This window comes from Monodon monoceros, unplaced genomic scaffold (genome assembly GCF_005190385.1).
Source record: "Monodon monoceros isolate NGI ecotype Baffin Bay Population unplaced genomic scaffold, NGI_Narwhal_1 Super_Scaffold_20, whole genome shotgun sequence".
Lineage (NCBI taxonomy): Eukaryota > Metazoa > Chordata > Mammalia > Artiodactyla > Monodontidae > Monodon > Monodon monoceros.
In genome coordinates this window covers 73,099,450-73,111,534 of record NW_021703777.1, presented here as the reverse complement: position 1 = coordinate 73,111,534, position 12,085 = coordinate 73,099,450, and the positions used below count along the sequence as shown (strand labels likewise).

The window sequence follows — 12,085 nt, the reverse complement described above, 5'->3', positions numbered from 1 at the left end:
GTTAATGAGGATTTTTATAGCACATACTCCTAAACCATACCACAGAAAATATCAATAACATTTTCCACGCCCAAAAGTAATGGTAAAGACAGACCACTTTAGAACCTACCCAAAAAAATTAATTCCCAGTGGGATAAAAATCAAAATTTGAAAGGGACATCTAAGAAAGTTTTTAAAAATTAAGAGGGGGACTTCCCTGGTGGCGCAGTGGTTAAGAATCCACCTGCCAATGCAGGGGTCACAGGTTCATTCCCTGGTCCGGGAAGATCCCACATGCTGCGGAACAACTAAGCCCATGCACTACAACTACTAAGCCTGAGCTGTAGAGTCCACGAGCCACAACTACTGAGCCTGTGTGCCACACCTACTGAAGCCCGCGCCCCTAGAGCCCACGGTCCACAACAAGAGAAGCCACTGCAATGAGAAGCCCGTGCACCACAAGGAAGAATAGCCCCCACTCTCCGCAACTTGAGAAAGCCTGTGCACAGCAGCAAAGACCCAACGCAGCCAAAAATAAATTCATAATAAGAGGGACTTCCCTGGTGGCACATTGGTTAAGAATCCGCCTGCCAATGCAGGGGACACAGGTTCCAGCCCTGGTCCAGGAAGATCCCACATGCCGCAGAACAGCTAAGCCCGTGTGCCAAAGCTACTGAGTCTGCGTGCCACAATTACCGAAGCCCGCGCACCTAGAGCCCGTGCTCTGCAACAAGAGAAGCCACCACAATGAGAAGCCCATGCACCACAAGGAAGAGGAGCTCCCGCTCGCCGCAACTAGAGAAAGCCTGCACGCAGCAATGAAGACCCAATGCAGCAAAAAAAAAAAAAATTGAGTATATTTATGATCTTGAGCAGGAAGGATTTCTTAAATCAAGACACAAAAAGCACTAGCTATGGATTGATTCTTTCCATAAATTAAAGTTAATGTGCATTCATCAAAGATATCACTAAAGTTTTCAAAAAGACATGCCACTTAATGAAAGTAGGTACTTGTGACACGCATAACCAACAAAGAACTTATCTAAATATATGTAAAGAACTCCTACAATTCAGTAAGGAAGAGAAAACCCAATTGTAAAATGGACAAATGACTTGCTAGACTAAGCACTTTTTGAAAGAAACCCAAATAGTCAAAAAAATGGGGGACTAAATCCCATTGGTGGCCAAGGACATGCAACGGAAAACAATGGTAAGAGAACTGACATTTTAATAATACTGAGTTCTCTGATCCACAAATATGGTATATGTCTCCACTGATTTAGGTTTTTCTCTTCCAGACTGACTATTGGGACAATCACTGCATCCTTCTGGAAGGATACTCTCTATGTTGCCACACACTGTACACTTCCATCACAATGCTTATCTCACTGTGCTTTCCGCTTTCCTATTTATTGTCTCTCCTAGGGCTATGGCTGCACCCTGTTTATTTCTATACCTTTGGCACAAAGACTTTGGTTTGACATATACTCAATAAAAGTTTGTTGAGTGGAAAAAAATGTCTTCCAGCATTTATTATGTAGTTTTCAGTATATTGGTCTTGTATATTTTGTTACTTCCAACTATTTACCTTATGGATGCTACTGCGAATTTTAAAAACTTTGCATTTTCCAATTGCTGGTTCCTATTACATATATGCAGTCAATTTTTGCATACTGAGCCTTTCACACTGCTACACAGCTTTACTGGTTCTAGTAGCTTGTTTATGCATTTCTCAGGATTTTCTATAAATGCAATATCATTAACAAAAAAGGACAGTTTAATTTTATCTTCTCTAATTTGTATGCCTTTTCTTTTCCTTATTGTGCTAGCAAAACCACGATACTGAACAAAAGTGAGAGCAGACATTTTTGCCTCTTTTGAGATCTTAGAAAGCATTCAGTCTTTGACCATTATGTATTAAGTTAATGGGTTTCTGTAGATGCCTTTTTATCAGGTTGAGAAAGTTTTACCTTCTATTCCTAAGGTGCTGTTAGTTTTTATGAAGATTTTTTTTCAGATACTTTTCCCACATCTGTAGGGATGATAACATGTTTTTCCCAATTTACACTAGTGTTAATATGTGGAAATAAATTGATTGATTTTCAAATATTAAACCAAATTTGCACTCCTGGAATAAACCTGACATGGTAGTCATAGGGGGTGCACTATGTTTTGCATGTGTGCGGTGGTTTTTTTTGTTTTTCATTTTTCCTATTTTTGGTTTGTTTGGTTTGGCTGGCTGGATCTCCCCTGCTAATATTTTGTTGTTCATTTAGGCTCTTGGTCTGCAGATTTCTTTTCTTGTAATATGTTTTGCTTTGGTATCAAGGTAATATTGGCCATATGAAGTGAGCTGGAAGTGTTCACTCTTCCTGTTCACTTAGTTTGTGTCGGACTAGTATGCTTTTTTCCTTAAGGGTTTAATAGAATTCATCAATGAAGTCATCAGGGTCTTTATTTGTGGGAAAGTTTTTAGTTGCAAATCTAGTTTCTAAAATCAGTATAAAGGGACTTCCCTGGTGGTGCAGTGGTTAAGAATCTGTCTGCCAATGCAGGGGACATAGGTTCGAGCCCTGGTCCGAGAAGATCCCACATGCCCTGGAGCAACTAAGCCTGTGCACCACAGCTACTAAGCCTGTGTTCTAGAGCCCTTGAGCCACAACTACTGAAGCCCGCGCGCCCAGAGCCTGTGCTCCGCAACAAGAGAAGCCACCACAATGAGAAGCCGGCACACTGCAATGAAGAATAGCCCCTGCTCGCCACAACTAGAGAAAGCCCACGTGCAGCAACGAATACCCAATGCAGCCAAAAATAAATAAATAAAATTTTAAAAATAAAATAAAACCAGTATAAGGTGGGACTTCCCTGGCGGTCCAATGGTTAAGACTTTGCTCTTCCACTGCAGGGGGCACAGGTTCCATCCCTAGTTGGGGAACTAAGATCCCTCATGCTGTGTGGAGCGGCAAAAAACAAAAACAAAAACTGTACACTGAGTGCCTAGCCCTTTGCCTAGCACACAGTAGCTCCTAAGTGAATATTTCTTGACCTTGAGCAGGAGTGATAATCAATCACAACATCTGCCAAAAGCTAAGTGACCAGTTATCACCTGCAATGTATAATAGTTAAAATCAGTATAAAGCTATCAGGTTTTCTATTTCATCTTAAGTCAGTTTCGGTAATTTGCATTTTTCCAGAAATATATCTATTTCATTTAGGATAGTGAATTTACTAGCATTAACTTGCTTATAATATGCCTTTATTACCCTTTCAATGACTATAAAACCTAAACTGATGTTTCTTTTTTCACTGATATTGCTAATTTTTGTCTTCTTTCTTTTTTTTTACTTTTTATTTTTCCCCCCTTGTCCCCCCTTTTTTATCTTGGTTGTTCTAATGTAGTGGTCTCAAGGAGGAGTGAATTTGCCACCCACCTCCAGGGGATATCTGCCAATGTCTGGAGACATTTTTAGTTGTCACAACTGGGAAAAGGGGCTCTACTGGCATCTAGGGGTAGAGACCAGGGATAGGACAGCTCCCCACAATTATCAGGCTGTAAAAGTCAACAGAGCCAAGGTGGAGAAACCTGATCTAACAGCGGTTTTGCCAATTTTATTATCTTTTCAAAGAACCAAATTTGGCATTATTAGTTTTGTCTACTGTCTGCGCATTTTCTATTTGATTGATTCCCATTCTTACCTTTACTATGTCCTGCTTTCTAATGGGTTGGCCCAAAAGTTCCTTCAGTTTTAAAAGTAAAAATAAAAGACACATTTTTCATTTTCACCAAGAAGTTTATTGAACAACGTATTCGCCCTTTTGTTCCACTACTTTCTGCCATTTTTCAGGCAACTTCATAATTCCATCTTCCCAAAACTTTTAGTCTTTTTGAGCACAGAACTGTTCCAGGTGCCTTTTACAGTCTTCCAGGGAATTGACATTTTTTCCATTAAGAGAATTTTGTAAAGACCAAAATAAATGGAAATCCAAAGGTGCAATGTCTGGTGAATACGGCAGATGAATCAGAACTTCCCAGCCAAGCTGTAACAGTTTTTGCCTGGTCATCAAAGAAACACAGTCTTGTGTTATCCTGATGGAAGATTATGCGTTTTCTGTTGACTAATTCCAGATGCTTTTCGTCAAGTGCTGCTTTCAGTTGGTCTAATTTGGAGCAGTACTTGTTGGAATTCATCGTTTGGTTTTCTGGAAGGAGCTCATAGTAGAGGACTCCCTTCCAATCCCACCATATACACAACATCACCTTCTTTGGATGAAGACCGGCTTTTAACGTGGTTTGTGGTGGTTCATTTCGCTTGCCCCACAATCTCTTCCATTCCACATTATTGTACAGTATCCACTTTTCATCGCCCGTCACAATTTGTTTTAAAAACAGAACGTTTTCGTTACGTTTAAATAGAGAATGGCATGCAAAAATAAGGCCGAAAGGTTCCCACCCCCCCACCCCCACCCCCCGCCACTTAACTTACAAGGAACCTGAACACCAAAGCAATTAACATAACTAAGCTCATGCAAATGATTTTCAACGCTTGACATGGATACTTTGAGTATGTCAGCTATCTCCCACATGGTATAACGTTAATTGTTCTCAATTAATGTCTACATTTGATCGCTATCAACTTCAACTGGTCTACCTGCAAGAAATCTCCAGCAGGAAACTTTGCAAACCACTTCTGACACATTCAATCAGTCACAGCACCTTCTCCATACACTGCACAAAGCTGTTTTTGCATTTCAGTTGCGTTTTTACCTTGCTTGAAATAATAAAGCATAATATGCTGAAAATGTTGTTTTTCTTCCATCTTCAATGTTAAAATGGCTACACAAAAATTCACCAATTTTGATAAGATTTTTTTTTTTAATGCACTCTGATATGACAGCTGTCACAATACAATCTAACAAAATTGTTTCAAAGGAAGTTAAAGACAACTAAGCGCTACTGGAGCCATCTTAACAGAAAAAACCAAACTAACTTTTTGGCCAACCCAATACTTTCTTTAGGTTTAATTTGCTGTTCTTTTCCTAGGTTCTCAGGGTAGAAGCCTATCACTGATTCTAGATTGTTCTCTTCTAATACGAACATTTAAATGCTTATCAAAATAAATTTCTCAATAAGCACTGCTACGAAGTTCAAAATATTTTCTAGTTTTCCTTGTGATTCCTTCTTTTATTCATGTATTACTCAGAAATATACTGTTTAATTTCCAAATATTTGGGGTATTTTCTGGACATCTTTTCTTATTAATTTCTCATTAAACTCCCTGTGATCATATTGCCCCTGTATGTAATATGAATCATATTAAATGTACTGAAATTTGTTTAATGGCCCACCACATGGGCTATCTGTCTTAGTGAATGATTCATGTGCACTTGAAAAGAATGTGTATTTCTGCTGTTATTGAATGGAATGTCAATTAGGTCAAGTGCATTGGTACATTAACTCTTCTACAACCCTACTGATTTCTGTCTACTTGTTTAATCAATTACTGAAAGAGGAGTGTTGAAATTTCCATGTGTACTTGTTAATTTCTCAGCTATGTGGAAGCTGTTATTAGGTATATACTGTTGTATTTTCTTACTGCAGTGATCCCTTTATTATCATCAAGTATCTTTTCTTATCTTTGGCACTATCACTTGTTCTAAAGTCCACTTTGCTTGAAATACTGCCACTGTAACTTATGATCTGCATTAGCAAATTCTTCCAATCTTTTTACCTTTTTTTTAAAGACAGGTTTATTGAGGTTAAATTACATAAAATTCACTTTTTAGTGTCCCATTCTACGAATTCTGACAAATACACAGTTGTGTAACCAACATTACAATCAAGGCATAGACTACTTCACCACCCTAAAAAGTTCCTTTGTGTCCCTGTGAAGTCAACCCTCAGCTGCTTCCTTAGCCCTTGGCAACCCCTGATCTGTGCTGTCTGGCAACCCCTGATCTGTGATATTCTGTGATTCCAGAATATCACATAAATGGAGTTACACAGTACATTGCTCTTTGGATCTAGCTCTATCACTTAACATAATGCACCTGAGATCCATTCATGTTGTACGTATCAGTAATTCATTCCTTTTAAGTGCTGAGAAGTATTCCATTGGGAATATAATTCCCAATTTAATTGGGAATTCCATTGTGTTCAGAGCCAAAAAAGACAGACACAAATGGGGAGCAGGGTAGATTAATAAAGGACACAAGGAGGGCTTCCCTGGTGGCCCAGTGGTTGAGAGTCCACCTGCCGATGCAGCGGACACGGGTTCGTGCCCTGGTCGGGGAAGATCCCATATGCCGCGGAGCGGCTGGGCCCGTGAGCCATAGCCGCTGAGCCTGTGTGTCCGGAGCCTGTGCTCTGCAACGGGAGAGGCCACAACAGTGAGAGGCCCGCATACCGCAAAAAAAAAAAAAAAAAGGACACAAGGAAACATATGGGGGAGATAGATCCATTCATTTTCTTGATTGTGATGATGGTTTCAAGGCTATATATGTACGTCAAAACTTGTCAAATTGTTTTGCCCTGACAGCAACTCTCTGACACCAACTGGATGTACTACATTTCAATTCAGTTCTAACACTAACTACCTGGAGTTAGCACAGACCCCGCAAGTTAAAGAGCAAAAAATTCCTTCACAAAACTCCCCGCACTTCAGATGACACATGCAAGTCCTGGGGGCCGCCTGCATTTGTGATAGGCCAGTTATGACTTTAGGGCTTCCTACAATACCCTCAGGTTCAGTAATTTGCTAGAATGACTCACAGAACTCACTGAAAGCATTATACTTATGATTACAGGTTTATTATAAAGGACATAACTCAGGAACAGCTAAACAGAAGAGACGAATAGGTCAAGATCTTAGGGAGAGAAGGCAGGGATGAATAACTTCCATGTTCTTTCCTGGTGGATCTGACACAATACTCTCCTGGCACATCAATGTGTTCATCAACCAGGAAGCTCCTCCTGGTTTCCAAAGGTTTACTGGGCTTCCTTATGTGGGAATAATTAATTAATTCATTCATTATCATTTCATTGAGCTAGGTCACTAGCCTCCCCCCACCCCTCCCAGTTGGCTGAAAATTCCAAATCTCCAACATTTTGCTGACCAGTCCCTTCCTGAAGCTATCCAGGAAGGGGGTCAAGAGTCACCTCATTAACATAACAAAGATACTCCTATCACTCAGGAAGTTGCAAGGGTTTTTGAAGCTCCCTGCTAAGAACTGGTAACAAAGACTAGACTAGATATATATTATAGTATATACTTCAAACATGTGCAACCTATTGTATTTCAATTATAACTCAATACAGCTGTTTTTTTAAAAAGGCACTGTCTTGGGGGAAAAACAGTAAAGTAAAAGAACTTTAAAACCTCACTGGTAAAAATTAACTTTTAAAAGTCCAACATAGAAAATGAAAACTCTCATTCATTGTTAATTACAACCACTTTGGTGTTTTCGGCAAGTAAAAGACATGCATACCCAATGGCCCAACAATTTCACCAATGTCTATGTCTACGCCCTAAAGCAGCCTGTACATGTACAATAGAACATGCATACAAGTATATTCATAGCAATGTTGTTTGTAAAAGCCAAAAAACTAGAAGTCAGTGGCAAGAGAGGATTGGTTAAGTAGTACAATAGAGTACTTAGTATACGGCAATAAAAATAATTGAAAAACACATAAGCAATAACATGGATGAAGCGCAAACATAATACTGAAAAAGACGCATACACAAGGAACCATACTATATGATTCCATCCATATAAAATTCAAAGCTAAAACTAGAGAAAACTGAACTATATTTTTAGAGATTTGTACATAGACAGTGACACTATAAGAAAACCAAAGAGACTGCATTTATATAGTGGTTATGAAAGAAAAAGTTTATGACTGGGAGGTACACACTAGACTTTTGGGGGTGCTGATGATATTCTGAAGGTGTTGATAGTCTATTTCTTTGTTCATATGTTCATTTTATAGTTACTTGTTAAACTCTATGTACTTTTTATATGTTCACATATAAATATATACACACACACAAGACCCACCATAATATATGTATATGCATTTAATAAAAGTTAATAGCTACTTTAATTATAATAATAGCTAATAATAAATTTTTAGGTATGATAATCATAGTATGATTTTTTTTTTAATATAGTGCCCTATTTTTTAGGAATACATTCTGAAATAGTAATGAAATGCTATCTGAGATTTGCTTCAGGAGTTCATTATTCTCTTTTCTTCACTTTTGTTTTTGTTGAAGTTTTTCCATAATAAAAAATGGAAAAGTTAAAAAAAAAATTACATGTACCATAAGAATCTTAGATTCCTTTTAAAGGAGCTAATCTTATCACCTTTGGGGGGCAGGGCCACCACCTGGCATGCAGAATGTGGGATCTTAGTTCCTAGTCCAGGGATCAAACCCATGCCCCCTGCAGTGGAAGCGAGGAGTCCTAACCACAGGACCGCCAGGGAATTCCCTAATCATATTTTAGATAATGTAAAGACTTCAGAAATTTTCCATTTAAAAATAAGAGAAGGGGATTACCCTGGTGGTGCAGTGGTTAAGAATCCGCCTGCCAATGCAGGGAACACGGGTTCGAGCCCTAGTCTGGGAAGATCCCACATGCCGTGAAGCAACTAAGCCCGTGCGCCACAACTACTGAGCCTGCGCTCCAGAGCCTGTGAGCCACAACTACTAAGCCCACGTGCCAAAACTACTGAAGCCCGCACACCTAGAGCCTGTGCTCCGCAACAAGAGAAGCCACTGCAATGAGAAGCCCACGCATGGCAACGAAGAGTAGCCCCCGCTTGCCACAACTAGGGAAAGCCTGTGCGCAGCAACGAACACCCAACACAGCCAAAAATAAAGAAATAAATAATTTAAATTGAACAGACTTGTGATTTAGTTAAAAAAAAAAAAAAAGAGAAGGTGTAGGGAGGGGGATTGTTAATTGAAGAAATACAGTGGGTTAATGGCAGGTCTAGGACTGATAGTTAAATCCAGGTCTCAAGATTACTAATCTAATAGTTTCCAGGACACCATTTTAATTCTCACATGCTTTTACGTTAACAACATTTTTCTCATATTTTACTTGCTTATTCTCTGTCTTTCCTGCACTAGACTTAAGTTTTGCAAAGGCAATAAAATGTATTCATTTACGTAGTACAAGAATCTATAAAACTATGCCTTATACACAGTGCTCAGTATTTGATGAATTATGAATAAACTGACTAGTTCAGACAATCTCTACATGTACACTAACCTTTCAAGAACAAAAATAAAATCCACATGAAAACACGTAAGTTTTGGAGTTAAATAAGCCTTATAGTTTTATATTAATATGGTGCTTCACTCTGTAAATATATACATGGACTGCCAGATTAGAATGAGCACTGAGGGACTTCCCTGGTAGCACAGTGGTTAAGAAACCACCTGTCAATGCAGGGGACACGGGTTCGAGCCCTGGTCTGGGAGGATCCCACATGCCACGGAGCAATTAAGCCCGTGTGCCACAACTACTGAAGCCCATGCACCTAGAGCCCGTGCTCCGCAACAAGAGAAGCCCACACACTGCAACGAAGAAGAGCCCCCACTCGCTGCAACAGAGAAAGCCCGCATGCAGCAACGAAGACCCAACGCAGCCAAAAATAAATAAAATAAAATAAATTTATTAAAAAAAGAATGAGCACTGAGCTATTTGCCAATATGCACTCCTTTCCGGTTTCACCTAATTATTTTTAACATAAATCCTTTTATCTAATATACATTTGAGGTGAAACCTGAGAGAAGCAGGCGAGGCAGGGGTATAGTTAATGCATAAGCCATTAGAACTACAAAAATTAGGGAATTCCCGGGCAGTCCAGTGGTTAGGACTCCGTGCTTTCACTGGAGGGGGCATGGATTCGATCTCTGGTTGGGGAACTAACATCCCGTAAGCCGTGCGGTGTGTCCAAAAAAAACCCAAAAAACACAATTACAAAAATTTTAAGTCTACCTAATACATATTCGATGATAATTTTAGAAGTGTGTTCACATCAGAGCAACTTTGGGGCCTAAAGCTCAAAGTTCAAGTGACAAAATTATCACATTAATAGTATGTCTTGATTTTTTAATTTAATTTTATTTTTTGAATTTTTCTTTATGGCGAGGGAGATACCACTGCCGGGACTCCATCGAATCCCCGGACTCTTAGCCTAAAACCATGCCCAAGTTCAAGCAACAAAGAATAAAGCTAAAAGCCAAAGTGAAAAGATTTTTCAAAAGAAAAGAAGCCTCTCACTTTCAGTCTAAGCTAGTTACACCTCCCCCTCCGCCACCGTCACCAGAAAGAGTGGTTATTCCTTCAACAGATACACCCCTTAGCAGAAGCTGGCTAAGACCATCCTGGAACTTCAAATTTCCCAATTTTAAAGATTCAGTAAAGCTTTGGACAAATAGAGTATGGTCTACATAAAATTGGTTTCAGAACTGCATGGCCCGGAGTTTGGAAGTATTGAAAGACACCATCTTCCCATCCCGTTTCTGCCACCAAGAACTTCATAGTCTAAAACAATGGTTTCTCATTTTGTGAAATGAATTACGCAAGCTCCAGGAAGCACTGAAGGCCGTCTCAGAAAATTCTTCCTGTCCAAGCTGTGGTCAGATGGGTCACATGCGTGGTAAACTTACAAATGTGCCTGCATGTGCTCTAACCACCCCTGGAGACTCCGGGGCTGTACTTCCTGCCTCACTGCCACAGCCATCCAGTCATCTTTTCCTCCACCCCTGCCTCTGCCTCCGCCTCCACCACTGACAGCACCTTTGCTGCTCAGAAAATCTGATCTCACTAAAGCACTTGAGGCTGGACCGTTAAAAAAAAGTGGACCCATGCAGATAACAGTTAAAGATCTACTGACTGTGAAATTAAAGAAGACACAGAGTTTTGATGAAAGGAGGAAGCTTGTACCATCACCAAAGGCACAGAATCCACTAGTTACTGTCTCTGACCTGCAGTGCGTTTCCCTGAAACGAAAGTTCAAAGTGTTATCAACTCGAGTTACAATGTCTTCATTACTCCTGGTAAAAGCCAGTTAGATCTGCGGAAACTACTCAGAAAAGTCGATGTAGAGAGGAGCCCAGGTGGAACTCCACTTACCAATAAAGAAAATATGGAAACAGGAACTGGGCTGACCCCAGTAATGACCCAGGCCTTGAAGAGAAAGTTTCAGCTGGCTCACCCTAGAAGCCCAACTCAAACTCTGCCACTTTCTACAAGCAGCTTTGATGAACAAAATTGATGCCACCTCTGCCTGACTCCATATGATGATCCATAAAATATACAGATAATATTACCCCAATCTTTTTTTTAATGTAGTATGTATAAGTAATTACGTTAATATATAATTCATTCGAAGAATTAAAGTATGTATGGAGCCCATACAGTAGCGAAAGCGAGTGTTAGGATATTTTCTAGTTTATATGATCAATAATAGAACAGATGGGAAAATGCAATCCCGAAAGTGATGTTTATCCTGGAACTACCCAATTTAGGTTGGGGAGGTTATTCAAGTTAACTAGATAACTCTAATTTTTACTCTACAGGTGCAGTTATGACATTAAGAAAATAACCTGGTGCCCATTCATCTTGGGTATTCTCAGGTAATTGAAAAGCAAAGTATTTCAGCCTGTAAAGCTCATGCACTCATTAAGTGCTGCAAACTTAATTAAAAAAACCAGACCCTCTAGATTTTATTTCTGTTCCCTATAAGCAATTAAGAAGTAAAACCATCCCCCATTCAATCCTAACTGTTCCAAAAGAACTTGAAGCAAAAACTCCAATGTGACCTTAAAAATTAGAATACCGTGGGACTTCCCTGGTGGTACAGTGGATGGGACTCCGCGCTCCCAATGCAGGGGGCCCGGGGTTCAATCCCTGGTCAGGGAACTAGATCCTGCACGCATGCTGCAACTAAGAGTTCACATACCGCAACTAAGGAGCCCACATGCTGCAACTAAGGAGCTGGCGAGCCAAAACTAAGAAGCCCTGGAGCCACAGCTAAGGAGCCTGCCTGCTGCAACTAAGACCCAGCATAACCAAAAAATTAAATTAATTA

At 39.8% G+C, this 12,085-nt stretch overlaps 1 protein-coding gene and 1 pseudogene across 3 annotated transcripts in view; one reads left to right on the top strand and one right to left on the bottom strand.

Moving 5' to 3' along the window:
• PDS5A (PDS5 cohesin associated factor A) overlaps nucleotides 1-12,085 on the bottom strand; it is a 128,487-nt gene that overhangs the window by 83,218 nt on the left and 33,184 nt on the right. The window lies entirely within an intron of this gene.
• LOC114902554 lies at nucleotides 9,896-11,269 on the top strand (annotated as a pseudogene).